Source organism: Mastigoproctus giganteus, chromosome 7 (genome assembly GCF_048544385.1).
Source record: "Mastigoproctus giganteus isolate SK-2022 chromosome 7, ASM4854438v1, whole genome shotgun sequence".
Lineage (NCBI taxonomy): Eukaryota > Metazoa > Arthropoda > Arachnida > Uropygi > Thelyphonidae > Mastigoproctus > Mastigoproctus giganteus.
The window spans coordinates 79495709-79507809 of NC_143581.1; the positions used below are offsets into that span (position 1 = coordinate 79495709).

A 12101-nucleotide genomic window follows, 5' to 3' on the forward strand; every position below is an offset into this window, starting at 1 on the left:
TGTCTTGCTATTGACAAACATATGCATCATCTTACTATAGCTATGGGAATTACGACAAGGTCAAACTAGCTTGCTAGCCTACCAAAGCTTCCTTGCTAGTAGCCCGTGTGGCGTCATGGAGTAGTCAATTTAGGTTGCACGTTATGCAGTAATCACCTACACAGAAATTTCTTTCTCCTGATCAGCAAATTTGGAGCATTGCCATTTCCCAAATACACAAGGTGATGCATCACTGCAATGAGTACGGACTCGCATGTATACTTATTTACTTACTCTCTCTCTCTTCTTCAGTATTCCATCTTACTTTTGATCTCTCTCTCTCTCTCTCTCTCTCTCTCTCTCTCTCTCTAAGTGCAGCTGAGAGGTAAAACGAAAAGGTGCCGAAGTACACGCGTTTGAGTTGACTGTCTAGCCTACGCGACTGTTAAATATTTCTATTTTCTAACGCATTTTTGTTACAACTTACTTTCAGTCTTACTAATTATTTAGCCTGCAATAAAACAGCAGAGAAGGCTTCAATTCGGAAGCCATACACATCCCTCCTGTCCTTTGACTTGTGCAGTAAAGGTATACCGTATATGTACTAGCGGTACGGCATATCGAGCAGACGGACAAAACAGAAACAAGCAAAAGTGATCCCAACAAAAAAAAAAAAAAAAAAAGAGCGGAGAGGTAAAGATTGTCAGAAGCATCAGCTTCAAAACAGATCAGCAAACATGTAATTTTTGAATAAACAATTTTATTATTATTATAAAAACAATAGTAAATGTGTTGAGATAAGGTCATGACGTGGTTGGTTGTTCATAATGAATCAATATGAAATAACAATAAGAATAATTAAATCACGTACAACGTATTACAATAAGTGAACTCCCAGATAATAAATCTAATTAATAATTGGCGATTACTGGCTTCCATGCTGAAGCCTGTTGTTTTCGGATTAGGAAACATTGAAAGCTGGAAGAAACTATATAGGAATAGAAAACTACAAATAGTTTTTTCATGATCTAAAAAAAAAAAAAAATCAAACAGAGAAACAGTAGTACAGAATCTCAGAAGTATCAGCCTACAGCAAATCATTAACATCCAATAGAAACAACAGTACAAGTGCGCGTGTTCGCCATTTGTATGCTTTATGGGATGAAAAACCAGGAATAACTCGTGGGGGTTACTTTCTCCGTCTGATATCAGCTAACTACAGCCCGATTGAAGACCCCTTTAATAATTCCTCCAGTCTCTCTCTTGCACATTATATGAAATTTTGTGGTTCATTGGGTAGAAAAAACTTTTCTTTGTGGCAGATGTTAATGACATAGGTCAACAAGCAAATTTCATCGAAACAAATGTGGACTAGGTGGAGCTCTGGACGCTGATTACAGATCTGTTTTTCTCTAGCATATCCAGATTCTGATGAAACTGATTGATTACATTAGCGTGATTATACGACTCACATACCTATTATTATTAAATATATTTATTACCTTAAAGGCGTGCCCCTGATACTATTCAAGCCAACCTAAATGTAATTGCTGTTAATATTGTTTTCAGTAATATCCAGTGAATTACTGAAACTCATTCCTCGAAAGTGTAAAAATCATCCCAAAAGATTCTGCTATGTGTGCGGCTCTTTCCTAACTAAATCACGAAGTATATTCGGAAAATTTACCAGTTATCCTTTGCATGTCCTCTAAAAACATTAAGCTTATATGCTGTATCTAATATTTTATTCCGGTGTGCGTGCTAGCCCTTTTAAGTAAAATAAGGATGCGCGACCAAAAAAGTTTGGAGACCACTGCTCTAGGCGACCAAAATACGGCGAATGCGCTGCATGTTCTTTGTACTGCTTGTTCGAATTTATTGCATGACTGCTTGAAGAAAAGGAAAAAAGTCAATGCTGTTTTCCATACTCATGATATGGAGGAAGACAAAAGCTCACGATGGTGATGGTTACTTTTGTAATCTGTCTGTGTATGTTCTTTTTTTCGGTGGCCCCAAGACTCGTCCAAATCCACCCTCCAATCCTAATCTAAAACAAACTCTGAGTAGAGGCCCGAATACATGCCATGCAGTAGTGCACATGCCAGCATAAGCGTGTGCCATGCGTGCTGCACCCATGCCACCCCGCCGCCACGAAGCAGCCAATACCCGGGCTGCTGACTCCCGGTGACCGTCCCCGACAAGTAGAGCCGGACCTGGGTCCACTATAGGCCTCACTGTGCAAATTAGCACCAACCTGAGGTAATGCTAAACAGGTGGGTGCCAGCATCCCGCACTCAGGCTGCCTATGCCAGCAAATCTTACTTTTGTAATGCGAATATAACTGGATTCTAAGTGAATAATAAGCAAGGTTGTATATCCAAATGTGGATTCAGCGATGAGAGCAAATGTTCACGACGCCCCAATATGGGCTAGATTCTTTAGAAGACGAAATGGAATGTAGTGAAGTTGCAACTGGCAGAGATTTGAGAAATTCACTCAATTCCCAGTACACACCGGACGAAGAGACAGCGGAGCGGTTTACCCAAAATGACTGGAATGTCGTTAGAGATCTAGGCCTCTCCAAAGGTAAAGCTGAACTTTTCGCGTAGAGTTAAAGCAGAAACACCGGGTTAAGAAGAACGCCAAAGTGTCTCACTATCAAGGGGGGGGGGGCGGAATGTTTTGGCCACATTCTTTACAGTAAACGATCTGCTCTGCTATTTCCATAATATCAATGGAGTTTTTAGGGAATTGTCAGAAGTATACATTACATGTGAATGGCGCCTCTTCATCTACTCCTAAGCAAACTCTGAAAAATATTCTTTTGCATAAAGATAATTTAAAGCTTTCCAATCTTTTCATCTACAGATGACATATTATAACATGAAGACACTACTTGAAGCAATTTAGTACAGTGCTCATCGGTGGAATATCTGCCTGCTGTGATCTCAGATTCATTGGTATGTTAATATGCATGCAAGGAGAGTTAACAAGATATTGTTTCCAACGCCTGTATAATAGCCGTTGTAGTGCAGACCATTAGATCAAAGTAACTGGCCTTAAAGAAGCATACAGGAACCAGTAGTGTGCAGCACGTTCCAATAGTGGATCCAATGAAGATTTTCCTTCCATGTTAAATGTGACCTAATGAAGAAGTAGAAGACTTGTGATGAGTAAGATGAATTCGAGAGGATTTCATTACTTAAGTAAGAAATTTCCAAAGATCAGTGCCGCGAAAGTAAAGTTGGGAATCTTTGTGAAGACTCAAATCGAAGAGCTTCTGCAGGGTGAAAGCTTTGAAAAATGTCTCAATGTATTATAACTTAAGGCTTTGTGGAAACTGTTTGGGTAACCACAGGTCTCCTGCATACAAAGAGCGTTCAGAAACTGCTCGATTCATATAAAGCAATGGGATTTCGTATTTGGCTGAAACTTCATTTCTTGCATTCGCATTTAGACTTCCTTCCAGAAAAATCTTGGCACAATGAGTGGGAACGGTTTTCAGGAAAGAATCGTTCATTCATCCACGAGCAGAGGAAAATGAATGATTTCATCAATACGTCAATGGAAAATCGCTACCCAGGAATCGCTTTCCTTGAATAACCATATGTTGGCAGACTACTGCTGGATGTTGTACCGCGACATGCGGACAATATATACCAAAAGAGATCGTCCGGACAACATTTTAACATGTACTACATATCTTTTTAACTATGCTATAAAAGTGATCAAAAGTAACTGTAACCAATCTCGTGTTTTGTAATTAAATCGTCTAAATTCACTTGTACTTATATTATCTAGAGCAGTGTTGCGAAAATTACATGTTCTAAAAAAAATAATTTCATTTTATTGACCAGTATAATTATATGTAGTTATTCCTTATTTTCCACAATGCATACGCTACCATAATCCGCACCAAATCATTTCTGCTTAAAAACCAAAAATATTTATATCAGAAAAATTATTAGTCTCTGACAACTAAGTTCTGAATAATGAAATTCTATATTTTTTTACAAAGCATAATAATTTTATAAAGTGATCGTCTAAAATGTTGTCCCCTACTCGCCATTATTCTCGGAATGAGGTTATTATGGATAAAATTGCCATTAATTTCTATAAAAAAATTTCCAAATTTTAACGTATGTGTGAACTAAAATCTAACCCTAACAAACACCATTTATTTAAGACCAGGCACTTAGAGAGAAATAATATATAAAAACATATAACACGCCCAGAACAGCCCCCACTTGACTTTAGTAATTGAAGTTCTAAGCGACTGCTTATGCTTAAATCCGCCCCTAATCTTGGGTATATTAATATTCTATTAATATTCTGTATAGAATCCATTCAGAGATTAATTACAGAGGCTTTATAATTATAATTCACAGGTATATAATAATTTAAAGATTCCATTTTTGGTATTTTGGCATTTCCATAATTAACTAAAGAAAAAAATTGTCATGTGCTGTCCAGTAATAATATATCTTTTAATATTTAACAGGAACTTATGTATGAAGCTCTGCTGTTACTGGATAAGGAAAGAACACAACAAACGGAGCTGAATCTTCAAATTAGGAGAAAAAAAAAACATGCAGATGGTTAGCAGTTTTAAAGGATTCCTCCTGTCCTGGGCAAAAAGATCAGGTGGAAACAATATTCTGTAGGGCATGCTTTTCAGAGGAGTTCAAGGTCTCGTTGTCTGCAACGGAATTATCAGTTTTGGTAAGTACATTATCTGGAATCGGTCATCCTTCGCCCACTCATCAGTCTGAACTACTTTATGGTGATAATAACCACATCAACTTGTTTGATAAGAAATGTACTCATTCTTTTATTAATCCATCTAATGCTGTTTCGAGTGATCGAACTCATTACAAAATCAGTTAGTCGATGTCTTGACTTTTCTGTGGGTAAGTTAAGAGACTGGATGGCTTCAGGGTGCTTAGGTTTTTATGTGTAGCTTTCACCGGGCGGATAATATTACTCAGACTATGTCAGCAACACCACCCTTTAGCTGACAGTGATTTGCATGATGCGGTGGTCTTAATCCGTAGTTTATATACCACGTTTGTGAGGAAGGGAGAATGCGCATAAACATAATGAAATCCACTTCTGACTCAGCACACTAACTGGCTCTGCTGTGTATACATAAATGACGATTGGCCAAAAAGAAAATGCTTGAAATTGTTGGCTTGCAGTGATTGAACTACGTAATGTATTCGGAATGGTATGGGTGTCAGAAAAATCACATCGACGCTGTATATATCCTTTTTTTTTTATATATTTTTGCTCTTCCAAATACAAACCACATATCGGTTAGTATCAGCTTATGCTGAGAACTCAGTATACAGCCGATAGGGTGTATGGAAGATTGGGACGCGGCTATTACTAGATGTTGGATAGAAGTAACCATTTTCATTTCTAAAGCTAAGTTATCTAAAACCAGCACATTGATACCTCACTTACCACAACAAAAATTAAGTTTTTACTTATTTTTTGTTGTGGTAAATGAGTTTTGCTAAAGGGAGTTCGGCGCCTCCGTAGCCAGGTGGGCAGGAGCAGCAATGCATAGCATACGCTTCTTGATTAGACCGGGGTTCGAGCCCGTCACCACCAAATACGGAGGATGCGGAAAGGTCAGGGAATGACCACCGCATATCCCCCGGACCAATATGGCCTTAGTTGCTAATGCTCCTAAAAACCAAATAACAAACAAACGGTGTTCATTCCGATACTGGATATGACAGTATCGGAATGCCTTCACTTATTATAGGTAATACACTTCAAGTGAAGTGTATTAGCTATAATAAAGACAAAAACCAGTAAGCATAACCAATTTTGTGCAACTGATCTTTAAAAACCCAAAGAGAGCCAAGGATTGTAGACCAATTGCAGTTGAAAGATTTTTGAAAAACAATATTCCTTTCACTCCTAAATCAGCTCCTGCTTATGAACAAACTACGGCACCTTCACTCTATCTTACACCACCGAGCAACAACCAACCTTCTAGAATTTAGATACTCTCTTTAGGCATACAGGAAATTCTAAAAAAAAAGAAACAGTTACTTTTTTAGACGTCTCCGCTGCACGATAATACCGTATTAGTAAAATAATAAAGTATTTTACAAATACTTTACTGCATGCTAAAGCAGAAACAAATTATTGATGGATATCAGGGACTTGTAAGCTGTTTTCATAATTTCTAAAAAAAAAAAAAAAAAAAAAGTCGAATAACGCGGCGTACTCGCTGACGCACTCTTTGCTGTTGCTCTTATCCTTTCTTGGCTAATAAAAGCAATTTTTAACGTATGCTCATGATTTAATATTTATTGTCAGATTCAGCAGATAACAAACAACGCACCACAGGCGAAATACTCAGCTTTCAGAGAACTATTTAGCTGCTCCATCTGAATCTAAACAGATCTCTAAAAAGAATCTTAACACCTTACTTACAATGCGGAAAGGATGGGTGCTTCAACTGCAAGGAACTGGTGTGGATGAGGATCTCATTTTTGTTACGCATCCATGTGAAGACCAAAACATACTCTTCTCAATAAGCAGAGCTCATGGAAACTCGAAACCCTGCACTTGCAAACTCAATATATCCTGAAATCTGTGGTGCCAATACTCTTATATGCTGCTGTTTGTTTGTTATTTGGTTTTTGGGAGCATTAGCAACTAAGGTCATATTGCTCCGCGGATATGCGGTGGTCATTCCTGACCTTTCTGCATCCTCCGTATTTGGTGGTCACGGGCTCGAACCCCGGTCTAATCAAGAAGCGTGTGCTAAGCACTGCTGCTCCTGCCTACGGAGGCGCCCTTATATGCTGCATAGATTTAGTCCTTGGCTCCTAGTTGTCACCTAAAAGCCGTTTTAGAGTTGGTAAACCGGCTCCTGAAATGGCTCAAATAGGGTAGCTTGGAAACCGCCATCTCAAGAGCAATACACCACTTTAGGGAGGACGAAGTGGTAGACACTTCATAGATTTTTTCATACAAATATACTTGAAAAACATTTAATACATTTAAGATTGTCCCAAAATGCTTTGTGATGATATGCTGAATATAAACATAATGGAAACAAGTTTTTGAGGACTCCTTTCTTTTCAATCAGTTTGAAGAATCCCTCCTAGTTTATGACAGCTCTGTATTTTGATGCATCCAACTGCAATAGCATTATGTATGTGTTCAATAATGGAGCATATTTCAAAACATGGCGAAACCTAACTTTAAGTATAATAAATGAGCACATGTTGCTCACGACTATCTTATATTGCCAAATGCTACAGTGCAAGAATATTAATATTCTATTGTAAGTATTTCAAGCGTTGGGGCCACTCGCATGTACCAAGAATTGTTTCTTGTTTTTAATCAAAGCTTACAAATTCACAATCCGCATATTTACAGTGTAATTACAAGATGTTGAAATAAGCCTTTTGAAATTATTTCGGTACATGTGGAGTCTACACATAAAATGTAACCCATAAACTAAGGTGGAAACATACGCCTGGTTTGCAATAACATACTTCTAACTTAGAGCTACCTCTAAAGGTGTCTCCTAATGGATTAATAAACAGATAATAATAACAACAATGTACCGGTTTTCTATGATTTGTTGATTTGTCTTACACTCTAGCGGACAATTTTCCATATTACCAGTTGAAGAATGACAACGGTGCCAAACAGTCCAGACAGCCGAAACCTTCAAAGCATTTTCTCCTCATAAGCTACTTTCTCGTAGAAATTTTCAGATGCAAATCGCTTTTATATAATTATAAAAATAAGCATTGCTAATCTGATCGTTTGGTGAACATTTTGGAACGTAGGTTCACGCAGAAATCTTTATTTATACACTTTTGAATAATATCCGTGGTAGATTCTTCTAGCGAGATCATTCAACGGAAGGCAGAATTGGGCAAATGGCTCCAACAGTAAAGACACGATTTAAAGTTTCCGTACTATAATACTAAGGTTCTCTTACTAATTAATAATTATCGTTAAAATTGGTATTCACTCTAAGCGCGTCCCGTTGTAGTACCTTTTTAATGGGTATTTTAGGACACTTTTAGCAGTAACGATCTTCTACAGTTCTCATGCAAATCCGCCTTCCGTCATCACGACGGAAGCTGTCCTGCCGACAGCTGGAAGGCGAAGTTATGTGTACAGGACTTCTGAGAAGTCGGCTACCTTTTGCGCACTGAGAACGAGAATATGGCGTTAAAATTAGATTTTTTTTTTCCTGTGGATAACCGTAACGGCTCACTTGAACTTGTCCCCCCCCCCACCCAAACGTTTTATTTTTTTCTTTCTTTATCTCTTTCTCGCTTCTCCGCCGTTAATATTGGCGGCAGCTGACAGAGCCCAAGGCCGACCGCACAGCGCGAACGTTTCTCTTTTTCTTCGATGCGAGCTGCGGACGTTAGGTTCTGCTGTTGGAGAGACGCACTCGCAAACGGAGTGGTTCCGACTGTGTCCACCACTGAACACTACCCGATCACAGACGACGACGACGGCGGCGGAGGCTTGAACGAGCGGCCAAACAAAGGCCTCCGTCACACTAGGTTCTCAGAAATATAGGTAAGAGAAGTGCCAGCGAAGCTGCTGCAGACGAACATGGGGAGTGTAGCACGTTCACCGCGGACGACGAACACCTTCTGCTTATCAGTCAATCATAATACACTGCATTCTGAGAGGCAACCACGTTTATCTAATTCAGTGTCGTATTTCATGGATTCCATTCGTATAAACACGAAACTGGCCATACTTAAACAAGAAAGTGCAAAGCAAGTCATTTTTCTCTTTACCATCACTGTGTTTGCGTTGCAAAGACATCGTAAAAGCGAAACACTTTGTTTAACAAGTAATTGCAATAAAAGATAATTCAAAATTTGAAAGCTGACTCATGACTTCTACTGAAAACGCTTGCTGGATTTTCCGTAGAAGTCATAAGCCAAAAAAATAATAATAACTATTCAATCTTTCTTAATATATCATTTATTTTTCTAGGTGTCCTAATATAATAATGATAAATTAATTAATATTTATCAAAAATGTTAATTTATTTTTGGTAGTTCTATGTTATGGATAAAACGAACAACCATTCAGATCGAAGATTTCATCACCATTCTGAACTAGCCACTACAATGACGTCATCAGCTCACAGAAACTCTTAAAAATATATATTAGTTTGGGACAGCTCTGTAATACCTAAGTAATCCTGTTACAATAAACAAATTAATTACTGCTACACAGGAATACGGAACTGTCCTCGTCGAAGAATTTAGGCCAAACTCTTTCAATGCCGCCATGCGATGTTCATACCTCATACATAATTTTTACCATTTTCACTCCTATGCTCATATAATCTGAAATGGACAGTAACCAAAATGTTCCACTTTGTAATTCGTTAATTCGGTCATCAGTCTTCCGTGAGAATGTCTTAACCATAGTGGTGATAAATCCTGTCTTTCTCTCTGATTATACTGTTCTTTTGCATGCATTTTGATGTATTTTTCTTCACCTGAGCTTTACTCGTATACAGAGGAACAGTCTGTAAGTGCAAAATAACATAAAACATTCACTGTTTCTTATTTGCCAAAATAGCCTAAGTTGCTATGTATAGTTTTGTTGAGTGGGAGAGAATGGGAAATAGACTAATTGACTGCCCTCAGCAGTTGTTCATTTGACACCATGAAAAGGCTTGAGTGTTAATAATTCTATTCTAGTGAGATGGCTATTGTTCTCTTGGCTGAGGAGTATATGATTCCATCCATCAAGTAAATGTCATTTGGTTGGGTGACTGTTAAAAGAAGTAGCGGAAGTTTCGTTTTCATTTAAGTGGTGTCCGCTTAGGTCAGTAGTTTTCAACCGGGGTGCCACAACAACATTCTGGGAGTGCCGTGTAATTTGGGTTTAAGTTACTTTAAGTTATTATTATTTTTTTTTTCTTTTGAAATTTATATATTTATTACGGTACAATATCCATTGTACCGTATCTTTTTAATTTTGTGAGATCTATAATTGATCTTTATTCTTATATAGGTATATATTAATAAAATTATTATATAGGTATATATATTAAAAGGTCGAAAACCACTGTGTCTATGGGTGCCGTGAAAAAATTACTGGGGCAGTAAGGGCGCCGTGAACCGAGAAAGTTTGGGAACCTCTGGCTTAGGAGACCACGGAAGCATGATAGTATTTCTTCAACAAGGACTTTGGTCAGGTCGACATCAGGAAGTAGGAATGTATGCGAGATATTTGCTAACAATTAGAATTTCTTGTTCGATTCAACTGTTTTCATTCTAGTCCTTGCATATTAACGCACGTAGTGAAAAAATGCAAAGTACTGTGACTCGAGAAGATTACGTAAATGTCAGGTTTTCATCCAGCAGCTTGATAATCTGATGTCTGTTATCGAAATTTTTGGACCTGCAGAAATAACTTCCATAGCTGCATATAATGAGGTATTGCGAAAATTAACTTATTATGGTGACATTATCTGTTTTATTCGTTTCAAGTGACTGTAACAAAATGAAAGCAAAAAATATATACGTATAATACACTTCAAGTTTCAATATGGATCCGTGTGTAAAAGTTTGGCCGTGGTGCTCTTAATAGCGCCTTGAACATTTATATCTCAAATTATTAAGAAACAGATCACATTGCTCTAGAAGTTGCAAAATAAATGAAAGAACTTTTTGTTTTAATACCAGTACAGGTCTAATACTGAATACCTCTTGCTATTTGGAGTCCAATCTCTGAAGTACCATGTTTTCTAACAGTTGACCCAACATCATGCTGAAGGACTGCATGAAATTAAATTTTGTCAAGTTCCACTGCTACTGAATTAATTGCAGCAATCAAATTAATTTTTGAATTAATCGGCCTTTCAGAACTAATGCACTCAGAACAGAAAGGCACAAAGAAGGAAGGGGAGGGGGACTACAAATGCCACAAAAGACTAATTACACGACTCCAGATGTCATCTAAATGGTCCACTGATGTGCTGTCCGAATGAACTAGATTATTTCCACAGAGTAACCTTAATACCAAGGCGACTTTAGGCAAGAATGTTGTGCATCAGTGAAAAGAATGTCCATTTAGGGCTGCGATCCAGCTTCCTCGTCATCATGAACTGAAGCTTTCGTTGTGCTGAGACAGGAGGGGCTGCTGTATACAGAAATGGGTGATGGACTTCGGTGTCGCGACTACGAAACAAGGACTGGTGACAGTGATCTGTGCTCCGCTTGAAACGGCCCCTTTGTTGTGAGAGAAGACTACTCCTCCCTGTTATTAACTACTAGCTTGTCAGAGCAGACACTTTCACTGAAATTCTTAAGACGTCTGTGCAACAAAGATGTCTTAAAGTTAAGGCGCCAAGCTTGAATTTAAGGAGGGGAAAAATGGACACGGGGCTCGTGTGGTCAACGGTTCCAGCAAGGTCTGAGGAGCACGTGACTGTCACATGTGGCTTGCAGGCGGATGTTGCATATGGAAGTGTGGCCATGTATGAGGTCCTGGTGATTAGCGTAATCGCTACGTATACACTTAGAGAAATAGGCCGTGCACGAATGCGTCCCATTTGCTTTCTTGAAGTACTTCTCCCGCCGTAGAAAGTCTTGACTAGCACGCACTGAAGTCTGCTAGTAATTATTATCGATCATTATTAATTAATAAGGTCGTATATGTTTTATCTGATTTCGAATGCGATTGTGATAAAAATCTCTGCAAGTACTGGACTTGACTCGCATCCATCACTGCTTCAACAGAACCAGCCCAAGGCACCCCGTGCCAGAAACCAAGTGTGACGCACTTCCGTACAGCTGTATACCTGCCTATCTTAATTAACAGCAGTTGTGTCATTCTTCTTGCAACTTGCATGGCAGGGATTAATATACACTCATGTAAATGAAGTAAACCAGTTTATTTTCTGGAACCATGTATGAATCGTTAGTTTCTAAGAACTGAAAGAGCAAACTAACTCTGTCCTTCTGTAGTGTGGTCAGTATTTATAGAGAAACTAAATATACTTCCTTAAGCACTTCGGATCTCAATAAAAGAAACGGATTCATGAAAATGAAAAAATTAAGATCTGTACATAAATATGAAATTTAGAAGAA

The 12101-nt window shown here is 38.3% G+C and overlaps 1 long non-coding RNA gene across 3 annotated transcripts in view; it reads left to right on the forward strand.

The window, feature by feature from the left end:
- LOC150083016 (uncharacterized) overlaps positions 1 to 12101 on the forward strand; it is a 256002-nt gene that overhangs the window by 182616 nt on the left and 61285 nt on the right. For all 3 annotated transcript variants that reach the window (XR_016547152.1, XR_016547151.1, XR_016547150.1), the window contains exon 2: positions 4481 to 4701. This is a non-coding gene — a long non-coding RNA (uncharacterized LOC150083016). The remainder of the gene's footprint in view (positions 1 to 4480; positions 4702 to 12101) is intronic.